At 38.0% G+C, this 20,455-nt stretch overlaps 1 protein-coding gene and 1 non-coding gene across 51 annotated transcripts in view; one reads left to right on the top strand and one right to left on the bottom strand.

The window, feature by feature from the left end:
• The window catches only part of Sorbs1 (sorbin and SH3 domain containing 1), a 233,277-nt gene that overhangs the window by 89,260 nt on the left and 123,562 nt on the right, over window positions 1-20,455 (top strand). The gene's annotated exons all lie outside the window — the stretch shown is intronic.
• On the bottom strand, window positions 19,908-19,980 carry Trnaa-agc (transfer RNA alanine (anticodon AGC)). Its single transcript has one exon. It is a non-coding gene; the product is annotated as a tRNA-Ala (tRNA).

Raw genomic sequence — 20,455 nt, 5'->3', positions numbered from 1 at the left:
GTTTGAGATGATTTGCTCTGATGATAATATAGAAAGTGTAGGAGTTTGAATTCAGTGTTTTCTGACCTCAGAATAGACTGAGAAAGGTTTTTTGTTTTTTTTTTTAAAGGAGAAATCTGTGATATGCACCTTTCTCACCATTTGCTTCTTTCTCATGAATATGGGGAATTCAAGATTCTGGCTACAGAATTGACATTGTTGTTCAAGCTGCCTCTGCTGTCGCATTGGCTTCACAGTGGAGGCTCTTGCAAGTACACGTCACATGTGTGGCTGTAGACATAATCAGTTCTGTGTCATGTGCACAGGCTTCTGTGAAAAGCCTGTGAGTCTGCCTTTTGTGGTTTTTCAGAATGTTATATGTCTTAAGTTATTTTTATTTTTATGCTTACTGACTTGATTCATTTAGTTACAAATTTATGAAAATTTTGAGTTTAGGGAGCATTTTGTTAATGCTACAAAGAGATGGAAAATTTGAACCCGGGGCTGTCTTGCAAGTTTGGGATATGTGGTACAACCTGGAATTGTCATGAATGACCACAGTGGTATTTTCTAGATACCTTTTGCCTTTTGGAAGAGAAGCATTGTAAAGAATGCTAGCCTATTTCATTTCGTTTCATGATATTTCTCATTCTCTAAAAGTTGAACTTCCTGATTAAACAGTATATTTCATTATCTATAACATTCTCTTAATTCTTTGAGGATGTATCTAGAAGAAATTCCCAAAGTGATGTTCTATTTCCTAGGATCACTTGCCTTTTTATATAAAATCAAATAAGCAACATATTTATTGTCCCTTTATTACACTAAGACACCATGTTAAAATTCAGAAAGAATATTTGCATTGAATAAAGAATTTTGCTCCTCTTAAACATGACATTCTCCCTACCGTCTGCTCCATGGAAAGGTGAAGCCAGTTTGCTGTGTCCTTTGGTAGAAATAGCCCCGGATTGGCAGGTGGAAACCCTTGTTTTGGTACTGACCAGGTCCCACATTCACTCTGACCTTGTGGGCAAGCTTTTCCTTTCCCGCTTGGACTGTAGTGAAGATGTCAAAGTAGACCATTTCTAAGGTCCTTTATAATAAAACCCACTCAGCAATGTTTTATTTTGAATACTTTCCACTATGTAAGGTATAAGACAGCTCCAAGTAAGTGTGAGTTTCTTATTCCTGGGAATTTCAAAGGCCTTCATGGCTAGATAACTGCCCACTCCTCAGTATGTGTATATAGAGTATGATGATGAGCAGAGAAAGGGCCTGAATACAGAATGCACAGAGTACTGGGACCCACCTACAGAGTGATGCTTGGTTTGGGGCCAAATAAGTGCCCAGAAAGTGTCACATACATAGGACAAAGAATGGGCTAAAACAAGTGCCTTAACAGTTATCATTTCTCAGTCGATTGCCCACGATCAGCTCCGTGCCAGGTGCTTCTATGTTTGTGCTTTACCTGTATCATCCCAACCATGCCTTGTAACTGCTACAGGAGATGGAGGCTGTGTTTATCCCATTTTATAGAAGAAAAGAACTGAGGTAATTTGCCCAAGGCTGCAGAGCTAATAAATGGTGGAACTGATATTTGGATTTGAGCCTACATTTTTAAACACTGTGTTTCTGAGGGAAGATGAAGATGTGAATAGAGAGATATGCAAAAGACCTCTATCATTAAAAGACATGCAAAATTGCCAGTGGTTAGCAATGGAAGGAGAAGGGGCCATTTATGACCGAGGGTCACCTAGGTGGGCCCATTTCCTTTTGGTACTCCTACCTCGATTGCCCGTCACTGCTTTGCTAGGTTCTGCAGAATATCACCTCTCCATTAAGACTGTGGCACAAGCTCAGCTAGAAGCACCTTGCCAGCCTCCTTCAGCACTTCTGTCAGGGCTAAAAAGAGCCGAGTGTTTACTGGAACTTGGGAAATCTCTGCCACTTGAGTTGACAAATGCCAAGTCAGGGGAGTAAACAGCTGGACTCAAACAGCTACTTGGGACTACGATGGTGTGTGTAGGGGGTGCTGGTGAAACTATGGAAAGGTTTTAAAAATTTCTTTCCAAAATTTCCCAAACTTCATTTCATTTTAAACTGAAGCCTTACTTACAATGCCTCCATTTGTTAAGTCCCCAAATTCCAGCTTTGGAATTTATGCCGGGAAAGGCTCAAAGTGACCGATGTGAAGAATCCCTAACTAGGATTAGTTTATTTCTTGGATGGCAGGGGTCATTTATAGCTGCTCAGAGGCATCAGTACAAGCTTCTGTTTACTGTCACTCTTTCAGCATTTGGGAATGGACAATGTCCAGGCATCACATGGCTTTAAAACCAAAAATCACTATCTAGCTGTTAAGCAGCCTCTGTGCCTTGGATTTTAAGCCTCTCAGGGCAGTGATACAGTGGAGCCCAGTGTGTGCACCAGGCAGCCCCTCCATTAGCGCTGGGTGAATTCATTGAATGATTTGTTAAGTACATTCTCTGAATCACCATAAAAGTGAATGCAATGGAAAGATATTTTAAAATAAGAGGGGAGTGGAAGAAAGGGAAATGTAATGCAAGGCACAGCTCTGTAGTATGAGGAAGGACTTAAGAGTTTTGGTTGAAGGTCATATAGGTTGGGTTTTACCTCACAATTTTATCACTCACTGGGAGTGTGACCTAGCGAAGACACCCAATCACTACTTCTTTTCTAAATTTTTGGTCACAGTACCTATCTAAAAAGGTTATTGGGATTAAAGGAGATACGATAATCGGATTCCCCTCTAGCAAGACATAAAATCCATCTGATTTGAATACTAGAAAAGAAATGGGAAGCACAACTTGAGAGGGTACCATCTCCACCCCAAAGAAAAGAAGTTGACATGTTGCAGAGTGGTGTCATATTCCATGTTACCTTGAAATTGGTTATCTCTGTCAGGAGCAGGTTCATCAGACCATGAGTGGTATTTGTGGAAACTTTGTCTTAGAGATTTCTAAAGCCTGGAACACTTTTTTTTTTTTTTAAATAGAAAAGCTGTGGAATTAGAACCTTATTTCAAACTTGTATAGCCCTGGGGAAAATACTTATGAAGTAATACTATACATACACTATGATCATAACCAGATAATACAAAGAAAGATTACAAGGAAATTCAGCAAAAACATATGAGGTTATGTTAGGGTAGTGCCATTAGAGATTTTTTTTCCCAAATTTTCAAATGTTTAGCTGTGTGCTTGCATTTCTTTAGTAGTTTCAAAAATGCTTTTAAAAACAACCTCTTTTTTAGGCTTTACTCTTGAGATAAAAAATGTTAAATATTTGAACAACCACTTTGAATTTTTTAATTTTTTGGAGGCACCAGGGGTTGAATTTAGGGGCACTTGACCACTGAGACACATCCCCAGGCCTATTTTGTATTTTATTTAGAGACAGGGTCTCAGTGAGTTGCTTACCACCTCATTTTTGCTGAGGCTGGCTTTGAACTTGCTATCCTCCTGCTTTAGACTCCTGAGCCGCTGGGTTTACAGGCATGCACCACCGTGCCTGGCTGAATTTTTAAATTTTAATGGCTTTTCTAATTGTATTTTTATAAGGAATTATTTTCTTTTGCCAAATAGTTAATAGGTCTATATTTGGTAAAAACACAACTTTCCCCTTATAATAATATGATAGGATATAGTAAGAATGGAGTACTAGAAATCAAAACCTGTCTAATTAAAAAGTAAACATTTGCTCATTAGATGGCATCAACATTTTTAAGATTTTATTTTATCTTATGGATTATGATATGAAATGGTGTTAAGTTTAGGGTCTGTTCCATTTGAATTCTTTGCTTTTCCAAACATTCAGCTTCAGCATATTTAAGTTAATAGATGAGTATGCGTCTAGTAAATTTTTTCATTTGGAAACCACATGCCAGACTATGTGCAGATGGGACAGCAGTCGTGACTGGCAGGCGCTGCGAGTGGAATTGCATTCACACATTGTTTTATTCACTGTGAACATTTTGCAGGAAGAAAGGGAAAAACTGTCTCCCTGCTTAAATGAAATTCTGACACAATCAGTACGGATTATAAATTATATTTAAATTGACGGAACAAATTCATAAACATTTCCAGCTTTGTGTGATGGGTTGGGGTTGAGCCCATGCATTTAATGCTTGGTGCATAAGAAGTTGGTTGTAATGGGCTAGGGCTGGGGCTCAGTGGTAGAGTATTTGCCTGACACCTGTGAGCCACAACAAAATAAAGGTATTGTGTCCATCTATAACTAAAAATATTTTTTAAAAAGTTGGTCATATTGACTGGTATTTCTAATCTATGTGAGGCTGGAGTTATATTTCAGTGGTAGAGCACTTGCCTATTGCCTATCATGTTTAGGGTCTTGGGTTCAAACCCTAGTGCTGCAAAAAAACAAAATAACTTTGTCTGCAAGAAAAGAATATTCCAGGGCACCTTGGACCTTCTGAACCAACAAATCTGGGAGCAGAACCTATAGTATGTGTTTTAATTAAGTGCTTCCTTAAGGAAATCAATGTACAGCCTCTGGTAAAAATAGGAACATTTTGAAAAGATTAAATTGTTATCTGAATTGAAAATCTTTTTAAATCCAGAGAATTCAATTTTACAATAAAAATTCCGGAATGAAGCTGATTTATTTGGGGGTTTATTATTATTTTTTTTTTACCAAAATATGAGAGGGAGATATGAGACTTCAAGGCACTGTGAACAGTGTTTTTAATTTGTACAATATAATCTGTTTTTGAAGTACAAGTTAAAAATTTAGTGGAAGATACATGTGAGAATAATTAAAAATTGTTCCTGCTCTTTTTTTCTGAATTCTGTAATTCATCATCATTGTCTAAGATCAGCAATGCAAGTAGCGATTTAAAATATTTTTTCAGTATCCATAAGAAGAAAACTTATATTTGAGAAAAATCATTGCTTAAACCATTTGGGAATTTATAAAATAATACATTTGGAAAAAATTAACAAATTTGGAGGAGAAGGAATAAAAGAATCCCATTTACATCAAGAACCATAACTAATATTTAATTCAATAAATGGATATAATTTATTTTGGAGTAAAAGTAACATCAATATCCAATTCTCTGGAAAAGACAATGATGGTTTTCTTAAGGGCTTCTAGTCACATACTTACATGAAATAGCATTTTTGGCTTTTCAAGGAATGAAATCGAAGCCAAAGATAATTTGAGTCTGGCGGTACTCTCTCTAAAGATATGAAAGTCATGATTATCTTTAAGGAACAAAAAAAAAATCAGGGTATGGGAAAAACAATCACTTTGCTTATCTTAAAATTTCTTTGAATTTAAAAATGATTTCACATATCTGTGTTTAAATACAGTTCCTTAATGTCATTTGTGTAGATTTCAGTGATAACAGAATGAAATGATTTCAATAAAACATTTAAACCTGTACTTAGTGAATAATTTTATATGTAGTTGAATCTATATAATTTGAATGATTCTTGTGACCTTTTCCCCTCCCATTGAAGTAGTGTTTGGACTGGGAAACTGTCAACTGTTTAGCTAGTCTTGGGGACTCCTTGTCCCTCTGCCTTATCTCCCTCCATCTGGTAACCCTCCCTGAAGGCAAGGGGTGAGGGGGACTGGAATGTGAATCTGACATGTCCTGCAGAGAAACCACTTTATTTCTTGGTCAGGCAGCACTGGGTTATTCAGCTTCTGGGCAGTCCCAGCCCTGCAAAGTGTCTTCAGATGGGAAGAGCACCACTCTAGGATGATTTTCTTATCTTTCTGACAGTTGCCTACAACTCTCCTTCCAACACTGTGATGTATGAGTTCCCATGACCCAGGCACTCAGTTTATTTTTTTTAGCTAGGAATTTCCAGAGCCACTGCTGGGTTGCCCTTTGCCTTCCTGGCAGCTGGCTTCACTCTGAATTTAATGAGGTTGCTGAACTGAGTGACCAAGGAAGGGTTTCCCCCGTTCAAAGGAGTTAGAAGGATTCAGCACTTATTCTTGTTAAATAAGTAAATGCTGACGGCTGGGGGACTCCAGGAAAGGGCCTTTCCAGTCAGTTTTCAGGTGGTCAGCATCTAGGGCATGTTCCTGTGCCCACCTGCTTCTCTTTTTCTGTCTTTTTGGACTTTGGCACAACTTTGGACTTTATCCGTGAACTAGGAATATATTTCAAGTCACACATACATGCAACTTTTGGAGTCACTGGGATTTTCTGTTCTTCTTCACTGGGGGGACAGTTTAGCAACCTTTGGCAAACTTTCATTGTCATCCTGGATTTCATGCTACCCAAGGCCTGGCTGCACCTGATGCTCTGCATTTGAGCTTGCTGGTTAGTTCTTAGAGCTGTGATATTAGCAGATGGGAATTTGAAATGCTTCATTACCATTCTGAGAGTTCAAGTATTTTTCATTTCTGTGTTTAGTAAGTTTTAATAATATATTTTAGCTTTTTTCCCCCTTGTGATCTAATGTGTTTACTTAGACTTTACATTTTTACAGAAGAAAAATTTATTTTTGTACTTTTATTATTAAACAGATCTGGAAAAAGTCTACAATTATATGCTTTTTAAGCTGGATTTCCTCCAGAAGTGTGATATATTCACCAAACTCCACAAATACTAAAGCTCCCTTTAAGCAGATTGGGAACCAACCCAAGAGTTCTAAAGTTACATTTTTTTTTTCTGAAGGATTTTTGTTGCAGACTTTTAAAAAGGGGGAATGGGGATTCTTGTATGGGATCTTTATCCTTTCCCACATCTACAGTCTTTTAAAAATGCCCCTCTGTTAGACTTTCTGGTAGTTTGATTTCCAGATTGCAATATACACGGTGCATTTAAACGGTGAGATCCATTTTGCAATGCCACACTTTTAACAAACTTTGATTGAATGAATTAACGAGTTCAGAAGCATTTTTGTGGACTTGCTTTAAGTGAATGGTTTATTTATTATCTACGGAAAGGAAAAAGCCTTTTATTCCCTAAGTTAATACTTGCTAAAGCATTTTATTTTCAGAGGCATTTGGACTTATATATAAATGTAATGAAACATGAGGTTGCAAATCTTCATCTTGACATTTTTTTTTTTTCGCTTTTTTAGAGGAGAAGGAGATGCCATGATGAAATTTTAGAAACAACTCAGAATGGCATTTTAATGCTCTTGTGACTTAAGAAACATCCTATAGTTGAACACATCTTCAGGGAGTTCAGCGTCTAAAAAGTAAGAAGAACATCTGCTGCTGATTTGGCTGCCCCACTCTGTGGGGAGGGCTTGCTCGGCAGGGTGGGCATTCTTTATGTTTTAGGGAAGATGTGTGCCTGGACGTTGCTTTTTCTCATCTCAGTGGATTGATAAAGACTTTAGGGCTCATACCATTTGGAAACAAATTCTGTGATGCTGTGAGTCCTTTGGCCACATGAAACCTTCTTAAAGGCAGACCATATTGCTTGGCTTTCTTTTCTTCTTTTCCTTTCCTAATAAACTCAATGGTCAGCCTGTGTCACTGATGGCCAAGAGCACTGCTATCTTGTAACCTATAAACTTTTATACAGTTTGGGGTCCTGGGTGGGGTCACTGCAAGGTTTGTGTTGAATGTTCTCTGTCTAAAGCAAAAAGCCTTATTTGCTGGCAGTGTCCTTGTCTCCTTCATGCAGAACCCAGGAAAGTGTTATTATAGTAAAAGAGTGACTAACCAGAGTCTGTTATTAACCAAGGTTTCCACCCACCTCTGACTCTACTCCAATTTCAGGGTTAGAATGGGACAAATGGGAAATAATGTCAATATATGGCCTGTTGAGGGTGTTCTTCCTGTGTGCCAAGCACTGTGTTGCATGGGCAAATGGCCCTGTCAATCCTCATGTCAGAGAAGTTAGTGTTGTTTTGTCCCTGTTTTGCACATGGGGACCCTGAGGTTTCCATCAGTGGCAGAGTCACTGGAACTCTTGACTGATTAGAATTGGTATGAAGCATTTAATTATTCTCTTAACGAAGCTCTCAACCTGCGCCCCTGCTGATACGCTGACTGGAACAGACGCAGTGCTTCTCTCCCAGCACCTACTGATGATGTTCTATGGGTTGTGAATGTGAAGACAGGGTCATTTGGGCTGAAAACCATTCTCCTTAACATTTATTAGTTTAGAAATGATCTTTTAAATATCTCTAACTCTGTCACATTTTATTGTATTTTAGCAGTTGATAGTGTAGTTTTTCTATTTAGTTTGTGAGCCTCTGGGTTCTAAAGGATTTTTGACACCTTTTATTTTCTGGTAATTTTATCTTGTCAGCCACTAAGGCAATTGAGCAGAAAAAAAAAAGCTGCACTGTAGGCAGAAGTGGCAGCATGAGATTTAGGGAGTGCGCACAGAGGATCAAAGTCTCTCTGAGCAGCAGTTTTTGCTCCAAATAAGCAAGAAAAGACAAATGTAGAAATTGTCACCTGTGGTTGCTGTAATCAAGGCTTATTTGGAGCTTTTCACATCCAAGTTGCTGGAAGCATCTCTCCTGGGCAGAGAGTATATGTGGTTGAAGGATTTTTTTTTTGTGTGTGTGTGTGTGTGTGTGTGTGTGTGTGATAAAAAAAGTTCTGGGTATTGGTGGCCTTTCCTGTGGCCTGGCTTCAGGGCACAGCCACCCACATGCCCTGCCTGTCCCGGATCCCCCAGCTTTTTATAGTACTCTGTATGCTTCAGCCAAGTTAAAATCTCGACTTAGGAATCTTCTCCACTGCCAAACTTACCTGGAGCTCTGGCTTGATAGAAGGTCTTTGCCTCGTGTTCAGGGTCAGTTTGGGTATACCATCTACCCAGCATTATTTCTATATACTCTGCAGTGCACCTTTCCATCCACAAGGCTGTTCTGTTCTGTGCTATGCGCTAGACACTGTTGTGTGAGAGCTCTAGCTTAGGTGCTTGTGAGAGCAGCTTGTTAGTGCCAGAAGACATGGAAGACAGTAAGTTTGTCTGTAAATCAAGTGATACCTAGTCTGTAACATTCATGAGAATGAACTCTTGGGAGAAAGAATAGTTACTTTGCTTCTTACAGGAAGTTAACTTAACAGCAGGGGATTGTGCTGTTGGGGAAATGGCAGGCCATATGACCTCATAAAGGAAGCAGATGTTGACAGTTCTTGAAAGGAGAGCTGACTGAGGCTGTTCTTTTATTATTATTATTATTATTATTATTATTAGTAGTAGTAGTAGTAGTAGTAGTAGTAGTAGTACTGGTAGTAGTAGGATTGGTGGAGATTGAACTCAGGGCCTTGTGCATGCCAAGCACACACTATACCACTGAGCTACACCCCAGCCCCGGAGACAGCTCTTTTAATTGCCTGAAAAGATTAGTTTTCCTGCGATAATAAAGGAACCTCTTTAGAGAAATCAGCCATGGAGAAAGTAGTTTGAACCTCCTTGGATACTATTGCTGATAAACATGCTGACAGTTGCTATGAAAACACTAACACTGTTGTAGGCACAGGAGGGTGTGCCTGATCTCCTTTAATTCTTGTGGTGGCACTATGTAATTGATGGTTACCGTCATTCCTCTTTTATAGATGAGAAACTGAGGCTTAGCAAGGTTGACTGCAGATCATACACCTAGTAAGTGGCAGAGTAGCAACTCAAATCCAAGTTATATTTATTCTAGGGCTGGGGGTATTGTGGAGCGCTGGCCTGCCATGCATGAGGCCCTGTGCTCAGGACCCAGCATTGCAAAAACCAAAACACTTACCAAATTATGTATATTTTCAAGTTTCTCTACTTTTATTTAAGAGTATTTGTGGTGGGGGTGTTGGTGGATGTCCTTCGTCCTAGAGTCTGCTGGAAAATACTGTGTGAGATCTTATTCAGTATTAACTTCTCCTAAGGAACACACTATATAAAGGAGTTGAGATCACAAGAACTCCAGGGTTATATTAAGCATGCAGAAAAGAGTGCTTTGGTCGGCATGTGTCCAGGTCATTCCATTCTCCAGGAAATTCTGAAGCCTTGCATTCTCACATTCAGCATCTCCCTACAGTGAAGGGCAGCCCAGAGACACTCTTCTACGCTATTTGTATGGTTTCCCGGGTATCAGTGTCTCTCCCCAACTAGGATATAAGGTCTTCCAAGGTAGGCACTGTCTCTTATATTCATTGATAAATGTGATTATCTTATTACCACAATTGGATAAAAACTCCTAAGATGATAGGAGTTGTAGGTTGTTGTATTCTCCAAAGAGTCTTTGTGCAGGAACATGATATCTCATGCAAGGACCATTTTTTTTTGGACATGGTGGAGCCAGAACCAGGATCTGTATTCTAGTTTTCCCTCTTGCTCCTACAATACTCTTCACTGAGTCTTGTAATTTTTACAGAGGCACTATTTCTCCATTTGCACAACAGGTGTAGAAACCTTAGTAGATATTCTGAGGATCAGAAATGACATAATGTAAAGGGGTTGATTCTCAGTCATCTTTTAGGAAATGAAGAGATGGTTCACCTGTCTGTTCTGTAGCATGAGCACAGAGCCTTTGCTTGCAAAAGCAGTAGTTTATATGATGGTTTGGCTTCTTGAGACCTTAAGAGAGAACAACTCTGATGTTTTAAAAAAATACATGATGTGTTTACCAAGAGTTGCTTTCATCCCCCAACTTTGCATAGGAAGGAACTGGAGACCAGTTTCTTGGTGCTTGAATCCTATTGTAGTTTGAAAAATCAGATTTTTTGGTACCAGTAAGTACTGGTAACATCAGCTTTATAAGCAGATAAAGAGTGATTATATAATTTGTTAATATAATACAAAAGACTAAAAAAGATTATACTAATTCCTTGTTTGTTAGAATATATTCCCTTTACAACACAATCTATAATGTTTCACATAAAATTTTAAATTTAATCTTAAGAACAATTTATTAAATTAGGCATTATTAATACCATTTTATAAGTGAGTCAACTAAAGCTGACAAGCAAGGCACTTCTAATTTGCACGGCTCTGTCCAAGTTTGGATGCAAATCTTATTCTTCTGACCTTGATTTGTTTTCCAGCTGTCACAAGGCACATGTAGCAACAGCAGTCAGAAGTATAGACTAGATGCCAGCTGAGTCAGCGTTCTTCTGTGCCTGCAGTGTAGACACGTGTGTGTGTGTGTGTGTGTGTGTATAAACATAAATTAATATATATGTATATATTCATATATTATATATGATTTTTGAACTTGGAATTTAACTCATGGGTGCTTTACCACTGAACTACATCCCCCAGCCCTTTTTAGTTTTTATTTTGAGACAAGGTTTCACTAAGTTCCTTAGGGCCTTGCTGTTTTGCTGAGGCTGGTGTTGAACTTGTGATCCTTCTGTCTCAGCCTCCTGAGTTACTGGGATTACAAATACATTAATTTTTATATATTGGTATGTAAGTATATTTTAGATGCCAACCTATATTCAGGCAGTCTTACTTGAGAGACAACAGATTTAGAAAAAAAAATCTTTCATTAATTATTTGCTGTGAGCTAGGTACTATATTGGAATATATTAGTGGTTTCATCTTAGTTTGAAGAAAACCCATTTCGGAAATTTGCATTGTATTCTCAAATGCTTGGATGCATATTTTATACCTGATATGTCAAAAATATTGCCTAAAATTAGTGCAAAAAATGAAGAGATTAGAAAAAAGTAGTTACCATAATGCTGTGTGAGTAGTAGGAGCTGAGTGTCAGGTTCATTACAGTTAGGCACAGCCTGAGGTCAGGAAGTAACTGATTCTGGGTTTGTGGGTATTATATATTTCACCTTAGCTGTTAAACAAATATCACGGAGAAAAGAGGTTTTCTTGGAAAAGTTAATGTTTTCAGTGTTTCATGTTGACTTTTGGGAAGGTTTGGTATACTTTCAGTAAAGTGACAAAACTTAGGGAAAACAAGCAATTTTTGAATAAGCCAGTATTATGAATTGAAGTATTTAAGTTATGTATGCAAAAGACTCAGTCATTTTACTGAATGGAGCCTCTGTCCCCTCATTCCTGAGCTGGAACAGGCCTGGATTGCAGATGTCTGTATAATATAGGATGTGGTGAATGTGTAGCCTTTAGAATTTTATGGCTTAAAAGAAAAGTGGAGTGGGAACCATGTGTGGGTTGGGTGAGAAGGACACCTCTCCTGCCATGCCAAACCCAAACTTTTTTTTCCCCTTTCTCAAGTTCTAACGGGCCCCTTTTCAAAGCCCATTTAGATTTTTTTTCCACTCACACACAGTACCTTCTTAGTCTCATTTATCTACAGTGTGGCCCAAGGCCCAACCTTAACTCTCCTGAGAATTCAAAATGTTTTCTCGTTCATACTTTCTTGAAAGGTAGACATTGTATATCATCACTTCAGAAGAAACATGGCATCTCTATCCAGGCTTGCTTTTATTTTGAGGTTATGTATTTACAATTTAAACTGTTAAAATGTTTTGCTTTTATCTCATAAATTTGGGAATGATCTGGATTGTTTAAGTGGATACCACAATTAGACAGTCTTGTTTTGGTTCTGTAGACATGACCATATTTGGGAAACACAAATGGGCCAGTTTTCACATTTAGAGGATGGTCTTGGGTAAGAGTACATGTTTAAGAAACTTTGTGTGCCTGAGAGTTGTACATATTAAGAACTTGAGCCAGAGCTCGGGGCTCTGGAATGCCGTGGAGTTGGGTGAGGAACAGGGAATTGACAGGGTGCAGATTTAGGAGCAACGAAGGTACTATGTGTGTTGTCACCTGGCAGCCCCTCCTAACTCTTCTAAAATAAAATGTTTTGGTGCAGTTGCCTCTTTTGGAAAATTGGCTGAACATTTTAGTCATTTCCCTCCTTGTCCTCATAAGGAACTGTCTTCATTGAACATAAGCAATCACTTGATTAATGTTGGAAAAGTTAATGTTTTCAGTGTTTCATGTTGACTTTTGGGCAGGTTTAGTATACTTTCAGTGAAGTTTCATATTTACATTTTGGGTAGTTGCTATTAGTCCTGGGGAAGAATGCATCATGTGGAGCTGCCATTCTAAACGACAAGATTGTTAGTGGTATTTGTTTTAGCTGGTCTCTTAGAATATTCTCTTGAAATTTCTAAAGATTAAACAATCATGTATCTGATACCAAATAGGGACTAGAAACAACAACTTTTCATTAAAAAAAAAATAAATGCACTACTGGTTGAACATCCCTAATTTGAAAGTCCAAAATTTGAAGTGCTCTAAATTCCCAAACTTTTTGAGTTGGATATCACAGTAGAAAATTCCACACCTGACTTCCTGTGACAGATTGCACTCAAGATGCAGGCACACTAAAAATAACCCATAAAGTTATCTTTATGCTATGCATATAAGGCATATGTAAAACATAAATGAATTTCATGCTCATCTTGTGTCCCATCCCCAAGAGCTTGCATTATTTACATGCAAATATTCTAAAATCTGAAAAAGTCTGAAATCCAAAATAACTTCTGTTCTCAAGCATTTCAGATAGATGATACTTAACCATATAACTGTATAGCTATGGCTATATATAACTATACACACACACACACACACACACACATGTTATATAGTTATAAAGAAAAAAGTTACCTATAACTCCTGATACTATAGTTACTATTAGAATTTGGACATATTTTCTTTCAAATATTCACATGTATTTGCTTTAACATAATTATAATAACAAATACTATACAGATCTATACCCTGCTGTATTCATCTAATATTTTGATAAGAGCCTTTCCCCATGTTGTATGGTACACAGAAGCATTATTCTCATAACTGTTCAATAGTCCACCCAGGGGCTATGTGGACAGGTAATTGGTCCCCCTGTTACTAAACACTAGAATGTTTTCATTTTTTCACTATTTTAAATAAAGCTGTGGAAAACATCTCAGGCATAATTTTAGTGTTACATGAAGTTCTTTCTTTAGGCTAGATTCCCTTAAAGCACAAGGGGAATGAGGTGTTCAGTTCTTTGCTGCGTATTGCTGAAAATAGTGGTAGCAAGTTACAGTATCATTGGCTGTGTATGAAAACAAAACAGTGTCTGCATTTGCCAACCATGAGTGTTTATTTTTTAAAAATTTTTGGACTAATGTTAAGAAGTATAATAAATGATTAATCATTATTTTAATACTTTTTAAAAACTAGTGAGGTTGGGGCTGGGGATGTGGCTCAAGCGGTAGCGCGCTCGCCTGGCATGCGTGCGACCCGGGTTCGATCCTCAGCACCACATACCAACAAAGATGTTGTGTCCGCCGAGAACTAAAAAATAAATATTAAAAAAAAAAAAACAACTAGTGAGGTTAAGTGAACATTTTCTCATAGATTTGTTTGTTGTTCACATTTTTCTCTTCTGGGAGTTATTTCTTAATCCCTTTAATTTTTTTTCTGTGAACTTAGTGTAATAAGTTAATAAGGATATTAACCATTTCTTTTAGGTTTGCTGCAAGCATGCATTTTAATAGACAATGTAATATATGGTTATGAATTATCTCCTGAACTGTATTCTTTGAGGCATATACAACATTGCATTTTTATAAGACTTGCAACTATTCTTTGGCTCTATTTTGCTTATTGGCAGTTTCGTTGGCAGAAATCAATACTGTATGTTTATTTAAAGGTTTCACTTAAGTATTATAGGTAAAACGTAGTTGCAGATTTACTAGTTCTAGTTTTGCATCTGACCCTTCTCTGATGTGGGCCTGGAATGAGAGTGTGATGGTTTTAGTGGAAGCTTGGGCATGGGATTTCTGAATTCTGTGATCATAAATGGGTCTTATTAAAATGAGTTCCTCATCTCCATGGCTTTTAATAGGGCCAAACAAAATAAGAAAAAAAAATCTTTAGTTTTTGTTGGTCTAGTGTATCTGGCTTTCAGGACTGGCCTTGAAGTTCAGGGGGGTGAGGAATGGCAAGTCCGAGACACGTGGAGTTTAGGGCTTATGGAGTAAGGGAGATAAGAATGGAAAAGGAATTGGAATGAGGTCTTGGAGCATGAGGAGCTTCCTTTTAGAACAGGGGCCTCTGTATTTCTTCTAGGAGTTTAGGGGCCAGAGAGGGCCATGAGCTGGTCCTCATTCCTTCCCAACTACATGCTGATTTCCTTGAGGGTTTCATCTAGACTACTAAATCCAGAAGGATCTATACAATTCCTTTTCAGGGCTTTATGTCATGTTAAGGAATTTTGACTTGAATTTTTAGATCATTATTTCCCAAAGTGTGATAATTGAGGAGATTTTAGGAAGTATTTTCTTGAATATTTGGGAATGTTCTTACTTATTCATCCCTTGATTCTCTCTTATGCAAAATTTATTCCCTATTTTTTTTCTGTATTCTGATCACACTTATTCCAAATTGCTAGCAGAAGGGTCATCTGATTATATTACATTTAAACGGGACTCCTCTTATTCTATAGCCTTGTGATGGCTTCAAAGATAGCAGTTGAATCTGATCATATTGGTCTGCTAAGCACTGCCCTAAATAAGTAAGCCAAAGAAATGCTATTTGAGACTGGGTGCAGTGGTGTACGCCTTAATTCCAGTAATTTAGGAGGCTGAGGTAAGAGAATTGCAAGTTCAAAGCCAATCTCAGCAAATCAGTGAGGTCTGATAAAAAATTTTAAAAAGGTTTTGGGGCATAGCTCAATGATAAAAACACCCCTGGGTTCAATCCCTATTACCCCATCCCCTGCCAAAAAAGAAATGCTATTTGAATTGTATCATCAAGCCTTTGTTTGTAGATACATTATTTTTTCCTAAGAGTTTCACTGCCTAGCCAACCCCTCTGAGCTTCCAGGGCCCATGGATTTTTTTCCTCATTGAAATTTGACCCAGGAACTCTTTGTTGCAGAAGTCAGAACATGGCAGTACATGGGATATAGGGCAATTTGAGGCTTATTAGGCCATAGTAGTGGTCAATGGATGAGATGATGGAACAAAATAGTGGGTGCAAGGATGCATGGGCCAGGAGAATGAAATAATTGGCAAGAGTAGGATGCTTTGTTAGGTGTGGGATGGAGGGTGTTGGCAAGGGAAGAGGAGAAGCGTGCTCAGATATTCTTCATTTCTTCTGCTATCCATTGGTCATTCAATAGTATATTATTTAGTCTCCAGGTGTTAGAGTAGCTTCTATTTTTTATTTTATCATTGATTTCTAATTTCATTCCCTTATGATTGGATAGAATGCAAGGTTTTATCTCTATTTTTTTGTTTTGTATTTGCTAAGAGTTGCTTGTGACTTAAGATATGGTCTATTTTAGAGAAGGATCCATGTGCTGCTGAGAAGAAAGTGTATTCAGTCATTGGTGGATTAAATATTTTATATATGTCTGTTAAGTTGAAATTATGAATTTTTTTTTAGTTCTATAGCTTCTTTATTTAGTTTTTGTTTGAAATATATGTAGTGATGAAAGAGGCATGTTGAAATCACCCAGTATTATTGTGTTGTGGTCTATTTGATTCTTGAAATTGAGAAGGATTTGTTTGATGTATGTAGATGCTCCATTGTTTCAGGCATAAATATTTACAATTGTTATATCTTGTTGATGTATAATTCCCTTAAGCAGCTTGAAATGACCTTCTTTGTTCCTTCTCATTAGCTTTGGCTTGAAATCCACTTCATCTGCTGTGAGGATAGAAACCCCTGCTTGTTACAAGATCCATGTGAATGATATGTTTTTTTCACATCCTTTTACCTTCAGTCTGTGGATGTCTTTGCCTATGAAGTAAGTCTCTTAGAGACAGAATATTGTTGGGTCTTGTTTTTTAATCCAGTCTGCCAGTCTATATCTTTTGATTGATGAGTTTAGGCCATTTACATTCAATGTTATTGTTGACAAATGATTTTTATTCCCCATAATTTTTGTTTATTTCTGGTTTTTAATTTGAGTTAGTTTCTCCTTTAACTATTCTTCTAATATAGTTCCTCCGTTTTCTGGTTTTCACATTTATTTTTCATTTCTTCTTCATGAAATATTTTATTGAGTATGTTTTGTAGTGCAGGCTTTCTAGTTGTGAATTCTTTCAACTTTTGTTTATCATGGAAGGCTTATATTTCATCATCAATTTTGAAGCTTAACTTTGCTGGGTATAGTATTCTTGACTGGCATCCATTTTCTTTCAGACATTGTATTATTCCAAGAACTCCTAGCTTTGAGGGTCTAGGTTGAGAGATCAACTGAGATCCAGATTGATTTCCCTCTAATGACCTGTAATTTTTCTCTGGCAGCCTTTAAAATTCTGTCCTTATTCTGTATGTTAGAATTTTATAATAATGTGCTTTTATAATAATGTGCTTTGGTGTGGGTCTGTTGTAATTTTGTATATTCAGGGTCCTGTAAGCCTCCTATATTTGATTTTCCATTTCATTCTTCAGGTTTTGGAAATTTTCTGATATTATTTCATTGAGAGGATTATGCATTCCTTTGTTTTGTATCTCCAAGCCTTAGTCTATCCTGATAAATCTTATATTTGGTATTTTCACGTTATCCTGTATTTCTTGGAAGTTCTGTTCATGGTCTTTTAACATCTTTTTTTCCATGATCACCTTTGTTTTCAAGATTATATATTTTGTCTTCATTGCCTGAAACTGTGTTTCAAATGGTCTAGTCTGCTAGTGATGCTTTCCATTGAGTTTTTAATTTGGTTTATTAATCCTTTCATTTTGAGGGTTTTTTGCTTGATTTTTTTTTTCAGAATTTCTATCTCTTTGTTGAAATGATCTTTCACTTCCTGTATTTTCTCTCTGATTTCACTCCTTACATCTTTACTTTGCAGTTCAGTTTAACTATGAACATTCTAAACTCTTTCTCTGATATTTCTTCCACGGTGGTATTGATGGATTCTGTTGTTGAAGTATCTTGGTTTGTTTAAGGCGATTTGTTCCATTGACTTTTCATGTCTACCCATCTAACAGTATGGATCAGAGGCAGTAGAGTTTCTACCCTGTGAACTTATAGTATCCTTGATGGTTTCTAGTACCTCACCATTTAGGGGGAGACAAATAATAACAACAACTGATGCAAACAATATACAGCATTAAACCAAATAGTTCCTGCTATGGCATCAGCGTTGTTAATTGTCACAATAAGCAGAAATTATGTGTTCAGTTATTGCCTGCAGTAAAAACAGTAAGTTTGCAAAAGGGTTTACAATGAGAATGGTGAACAGGGAGAGAACTGGAGTGATGTAGGATGTAATAATTATGAGGGGGGAGGAGGAGAGGAAATAGAAGTAAAAAAGGAAGAGTGAAAGAGAGAAAAATAGAGATTTGGCTATTAATAGAAAAGATAGAGAATCAATGGAAACAGATAAGTAGGAGAAAAAATATATAAAATGAAAATTTAAAAATTTTAAAAAACACAAACCAAAATATACTAATAAAACATTCTAGTCCTCAAAAAACTGATCCATGAAAAAGAAGCAGCTTCAAAGTGCTAGAAATGAGGGAAAAATCCCAAATATGAATATGTTTAAATGTCCATGAAGTATTTAGGTCACAATTAGAGGAAAGAAAAAAGAAAAAAAAAATTTAAAAAAATCTCATTGAAAAGTTAAAGAATTGTTTCTGTTGGAGTTCAAAAGATTCTCAGCTTCCCTTTTCAGCAATATTAGGTAGGGTGGGCTGGAATGTGATGACTCTTCTACCCTCTGGGTGGGGTTGCTGGAGTGTTAAGAGTAAATCCTATTGGAGGAGCTCTTGGAGGTGGGTTTTAGGCTTAGGTGGGCTCCATGTTCTTGTCATTGAATGGTAATTGGTCTAAAGATTTTAAATCAGTGTACATCCAGGGCCTAGCAGTTGCTGATCCATACTGAAAGACTGAACCCTGGGATTTCCCCTGGATTTCACAATGGAGGAGCCAATTCTTAGTCCCCTCTGTTACCTGCCTGTTTCCTGGTCTCTTGGGTTCAGTCTCCAAATTCAATCTCTCCTGCCCCATTTCTTTGAATTCCTACAAATTCCCAACCAGGCTGTCAGTCCTGCAAGTGGCCAGATTGGTGTGTGTGGGGGGGTTTCCATGACCTGTATTACCCTGTGTAAACCCCTCTCCATGTTTGATTTTTCTCCTGGTCACTTCTGCACACTCTCTGTTGAGCAGTGTCAGTTTTCCAGGCCTGGCCAAACTTGGGTTTGCCAGGATTTGGCTCACTCATCTGTCAGGCCCCGCACCCCAGCTGCAAAATGGTTCCTTCCTCTGTCCTATGTGGGCAGTCAGGAGAGGTGTGCTTCTTCCCCACACAAGGATATTGAGCAGCACACCTTTCAGTTTAGTTGGGCAGTGTTTTTGATCTCTTATCTCTTTGTACCCAGACACACCTCAGTACTCCTAAAAAAAATGCAGGTTCCTTTAATTCCCTTCCCTTCAACTTGCTTATGGAGGGACTGTTTTGGCTGGTGCCTCTAGTGGCAGCTGTAATGGTGGAGCTGGGGATTTCTTCCTTATTTTATTATATTCAACCCCCTGAGTCCCTGATCTGCGTCAAATGTCCAGTGTTAATTCCCAGTAAAGTCCCCCGCCCCACTTTTTTCTTTTTTAACCCACCCTGTCGAGAAGCTGCCCATCTGCTTTTTTGGTTTCCTGCCAGGGAGCATCCAGGAAAGTGACCTTATCTATTAAGCCATCTTGATCTCCTCCTCACACAGATACTCTTGAGGGACAGATCTTCACTAGCATCAAGGGGAGCTTGCTCTGAATGAGACACCATACCAGATATTAGGGTGCAGAGGTGAATAAAAGCCATCCCTGCCTACCAGGTGTTCACTGTCTGGTGGGCACTGGGGATGTGGCAGCAGAGGCAGGGCAGAGAGAATGGGAAAGATGAACAATGGACTCAGCTGGGCTTTATAGCTGGTTATCTGGATTTCACATTGTCTTGTGGGTACCATTGAAGACTTTTTTAAAAAAAATTTATTTCTTAGTTGTAGATGGACACGATACCTTTGTTTATTTATTTTTATGTGGTGCTGAGGATCGAACCCAGGGCCTCCCACATGCTAGGTGAGTGCTCTACCACTGAGCCACAACCACAGCCCACCATTGAAAGATTCTAAAGGAGGCAGTGACACATTTGGTCTATTAAGTGTGGAGGGCTGATTGTCATCTGGCTTTCATTACTGGTTACAGGGTTGAGGCTGGTCGAGGAAATAGAAGAGGGGTAGAAGGGAAGTATAGAGAACTTAATAGAAGGACCAAAAAGCAGGACCTGTTAAAGAAGGGAGACTGTTTTTCTGAATCTCAGTTTCTGCACCCAGATAATAAGAAGGTAGATTAAATGTTTGGTTTATGATCATTTTTTCCTTTTTAAAACTAAGTTGCCACAGAATGTGTTTACCCAGGGAAAACTCATGAGGTATAAATGAATGAAATTGATAAAAGCACAATTGCCCAGAGTTGATAATAGAGGGTGGGGAGTGGGTGGGTAGGTGCCTACTTCATGGCCTAAGGGACAGAGCTCATGGATTCCTTCTAGTGTAGTGGGAAAACTCTAGGACAGGGTAAAGGAA

Source organism: Urocitellus parryii, chromosome 5, assembly GCF_045843805.1.
Source record: "Urocitellus parryii isolate mUroPar1 chromosome 5, mUroPar1.hap1, whole genome shotgun sequence".
In the NCBI taxonomy this organism is placed as follows: domain Eukaryota; kingdom Metazoa; phylum Chordata; class Mammalia; order Rodentia; family Sciuridae; genus Urocitellus; species Urocitellus parryii.
Note: the sequence above shows the minus strand (reverse complement) of the source record. Positions and strands in the feature narration are given on the sequence as shown.